This window comes from Manduca sexta, chromosome 20, assembly GCF_014839805.1.
Source record: "Manduca sexta isolate Smith_Timp_Sample1 chromosome 20, JHU_Msex_v1.0, whole genome shotgun sequence".
NCBI lineage: Eukaryota > Metazoa > Arthropoda > Insecta > Lepidoptera > Sphingidae > Manduca > Manduca sexta.
The window spans coordinates 11,935,907-11,940,974 of record NC_051134.1 but is presented as its reverse complement, the minus strand read 5'-3'; positions in this window follow the sequence as shown (position 1 = coordinate 11,940,974).

Here is a 5,068-nt window from a genome sequence, read left to right as displayed (position 1 = left end):
TTATTCCTTCTTTGTCATAGTAGTGCGATACACTTCCAACGTATTGTTTATTATTTATCTGGCAACATTTGTGTTTAAATATAAACGTATTACTTATACTTCGCTAATGAAGTAAACGTAGCGTTGAATATCTTGAAAGGCTCGTTACCAGCTTTGATTAAAATTTATTTCAAGAAATGAAAGCAAGCGTAAACTCTTTCACATAAAACTGAGAAAATATAATTTACCAGACGCATATCTGGGAAGTGAGTCAGAATGTCCTAGATGTTTTACAAAAGTATTTATATACAACTAAATGAGTTTTGAATAAGTCTGGCCGAGCATTTATTTAAACGATCTCATGTATTTCCCAATTCTCATTATCTGTTATTTTTTTAAGTAACTAGAATAATTTACCTTTTTTTCTTGAACATAATAATATTATAGAGTCCTTATATTTTTACATGTGATATTTTAACAAAATATTTACTCGTGAAGTGTTTTACAATTACAAACGCGTCTCAAACATTTATATTTTAACGAAATAAATTATTTCTTTGAATCCTACAACAAAATTAACTCGACCATTTCAGTTTTACATGCATACAATGAAACTTTAAAAGGGGTTTCAATTAAACATAAATAAATTACTTCACAATAATATTTAGATATAAAAAAAAAATATTGTCTCTAAATTTTATTCTTAAATCTTCAATTGTAATTTGACCATATAAAAAGCATACTTTTTAGTGACTCCTCTAACTTCTCAAACTTTACCCTAACAATTCCTTTTAACGTACAGCATCGGCAACATTCTTTCTAGAAAATATTTCGTCCGCCTTATTAAAGTTCCCTCGTTATACCAACCTTCACAACGTATTCAACTACAGTTATAGACTAACCCCCTTATTCATAGACGTTTTTTATCTAACGACCGAGTAAGGCTGTGATAACAAGTCTGTTTCTCAGTGCTGACGGCATGGCAGTCTTCGCAGTGCGTAGACGTAGGGCCGTTGTGATTGGCTAATATTGAAATACAACAATAATAACCAATCACAACGGCCCTATGTCTATTTCTGAGTGCCGTTGGGCACTGAGAAACAGGCTTGTTATCACAGCTTTACTCCGTCCTTAGATAAAAAACGTTTATGAATAAGGGGGTAACTGTTAACTGAATGCCTTCTTGTATACGACAGTATTTTAGAGCTATCTTCTGTTACTAATGGGACTATGGATTCCTACATCAATTTACCTGAGTTTTGTGATAATTAAGAAATGGAAGTTAATATGGTTAAAATATCTTATCAAATAACTAATCATATACATAAATAAACAAATTATTTAATACAAAGTGGACTTTAGTGAAATAAATAAAAATAAAACTTGCCTCCAAGTATTAGAAGTAATCAGTATTGAAATATTAAATCACGTATTCTTAATAGAGTAAGGTAGTGTGAACAAAGAAAACTCAGTACCTAATAAGGCCGACCACGCATGGTTTTTATTTTTGTAGTATTGTAGTAATAAAACGAACTATTGTTTTGTTAGTTCTTTTATTTTTAAAATTTAAAATATTTAGTGATATGTTGCAAATTAATAAAAGGTTTTTCATAAAAATTTTCACGTAACGATTTTAACAACATTTGAAAATTGGGTTTGCCTTCTAGAGTTCCTTTACCGCATAAATAAATTAGATAGTAAATACTAATTACATTACAAAGTTGGATACAATTACGTCGATTAAATTCGTTTTCAAAGTGATTAAAGCACACTGTTACTAAATATTAACAGCATTTAAATAATTTCTTCACCAACCGAAATTACGATTAAAACACACTTTCCGACAACTTTTTTAATCAAACGGGCAAAGTTAATCCACTTTAAATTCTCTTTCGAATTGATCGAGCAGAATCGATATCTGTAAATCGTTGCGAAATTATTTGTTCTAAAATCGTTAACCGGTTGTTAAATATTTTCGCATGAATGTACACGATTGGAGGATATTAGACGATCCCTTCTCATTTTTGGCGGTCAGATTTTGACATACAGGAAAAATGTTTTTATTCATTAAATGGCAGTTCCATTAACCTAACGTTTAGCTTTTCTAAAGGGATTGTTTGTTAATACCGACTTAACAAATTGAATTAATATTAATTATATTTTCGGCCGCGCCTTCGTGGGCGTGACCCTAAACTCGTTGCGGATATGTTTCAATTTATATGTATAAGGGGAGCACAATAACCACTTAATTTCAGCTTTATCCCAGTCTATTGCTCTCTAATTAGCATAATGTGTGGACTTGTGAGCGAATTTATTTAAAAATGGTGCGATATTGTGATTTACTTTAAAAATTTAGAAATTTAGGGCAATCCAATAAAAATAAAACTATGTATTCTCAAGTTGTTCAATATGTTTTATTAGAAGTAACAAATAATGTATAACAATATCCAACTCAGTTATTTCGTGCCCGCGTTTTCTCAAAAGTATAGCCATTTCCTACTTAGTGCACACATATTTTATCATTAGTGTTACAGCTTTAGGTAGAGCATGGTAGAGTGCTAAATCTATCCTAAAACGCCAAAAATTTTATTTCTAAAAAATTCACCTCTTTTTTTTCAATCGAAACCTACATACAAGAAACCTTCACAATATAAATCATACATACATTCAATTATAAATAAACAAGATACTGGAAAATGTGTAACAAAACAAATACCCATTTTAACATCGATTTATCGTCTCAATAGACTCGATCAACTCATAATAAACAATAAAAACAATTTTGGCACGATAAACATTTAAGTGCTCTGATATAAATAGTATATGGAAAATCTATTGAATATTTCATCAATATACTTTTTCAAGCATCCCACACGAGGTAAAAGCCGAAATAATAACACCTCTTATTCTAGTTTTAGTTTAAAATTCTCAAAGCTTTGACGTAAAAGTAAATTCCCCAGAATAAACATTCACACGTTAGATCGTAAAAGCAATTTCAGCTTTAGTTACTTGTGCGGAACCCGTCATGGATACTCGGCCACGTTGTTTTGTTTCGTGTGACTACACGTCCAGTTTTTTGAGGATAGCCTTTATTAATTGTTTTTATTTTGAGGCTGAAAGTGTTATGATACGTATTTGTTGTTGATCTGTAAACTGTGAACATAGCCGATGCAGAAAGTGTGAACGGAATTGAACATGAATTATATTTACGATTAATATATATTTTTAGATCACGGTATTAGTAAAATGTGATATTTATAATAAGCTATGTAAAGATATTATACACAAACATTTAAATAATTTCCTAATATGCAAACTTGGCATTGTGACATCGTACGCTATTAAAATACTTAACATAACGCATTAAATGAAATTAATTACTATAATATAGATTTTTTGTACTTTCGCTTAATTGAAATAAGTTTTTAGGTTTTTTCCAGGTCTTGTGCTAAAAATTTCAAACCATTACACACGTGGAACAAAACGTGGAAACTGGAACACCTATCGAAAAACATGTTTTAGTCGATTCCAAAGGCATAGACAAATCAGAAATTCCTGTTGAAAAATGTAAGAATTTGAAGTAAGTAATACCAAACAGACCTTAAATCCCTCATATAAGTAATATAACCAAATCACACAATAACAGTTTTAAAACACGGATCTAAATATGTTGTAAAAAATGAATGTTTATAAATATGATAAAAAGAATTTATTTTGAGGATATATTTGCATGAGTGCGGGTCATTCATTGCTAATTGTACCGTTAACAGTTATTGACGACGTACAAAAGCGTTATTCTTCGATAATAACAATACAAATATTCAATTAATCTGAGTTACACATTGTGAATCTCGTTTGTCAGTATCATAATTGTGTTGTTTGTTAAATAATGACAACGGAATTTTATTCGATGCTGTTTAACGAATTCTATGAAATAAATTATTAATTTTTATATTTGGATTGTTGTAATTTGCTTACCGTGTGTAATGATAACTATTTTAAAGTATATTTCGCACTCTTAATAAAATAATGACCCATTCCATAATTGCCAATTTGTGGGAATCGTCAAACAACCAATTTCTGTTTGCGACCTTTTAGTTTTTTCCCTTTTTTTTCATGGTATAGGTTTCATTTTTTACCTATCTTCAATAAGCTCAATTATATAGTAACTTCAAAAGAAAAGGCAACAAACAAAAATAAGTTTTCCGACGACTGTCACAAATAACCAATTTTGAAATAGGTCATTATTTTATTAAGAGTGCGATTTAATAATGTCCGTCTCTATGACTCTACGAGTATACATTTTTCATTACTTGAAGTTAACTAAGAAAACTTTTTTATTAGAAACAAAAATTTGAGGAATAAAAATAAAATAACCGTAAAAATATAAAGATTAATTCGTGACGAAACCAACTATTATAATAATAGACGTAGATTTTTTCGAAAAATATTACATTTTCAATAATCTATTTATCAATTATGACAAATCAATGACACTGAACAATATTAAATAGTATCTTGAAATGTCGAATCTATATTCAATATGGTCACCACACAGCATACTCAGATCTCAAATAACTACAAACACTTCTATCGTATTTGTGTGGAAGATGTACTCAAATATGTGACGGTATCGGAAACTCATGCCAATAGATTATTAAGTCTATATTCATGTCTATCAATAAACATGGCATTATATAATTAGATTATATGATCAGATGGTACGTAACGCTAAACGCCGTCATATTCTTAATAATATCTCATCATCATCCCCAGCCAGTATCTGGAAGTTTCTCGGGACTTTGGGTATTGGCAAGGGCAAAAACTTCGATTTCCATGGTGCGATCATTGGATTGGATGATATTAATCTTCATTTCTCCACTACTTCTCTGATAGATCACCAAATCAAGCGTCGTACCTTGGATTTCATAGCTGGTCTTCCGATCCCTTCTGTTGATCCTTTTCAGTTTTCTCCGGTTCCACCGGGTGAGATCAAGAAAGTAATCCTTGCGATTAAATCTAATGCGACTGGATATGACAACATTTGCCGTCGCATGATAATTGCGATCCTCGATCATCTTCTCCATCC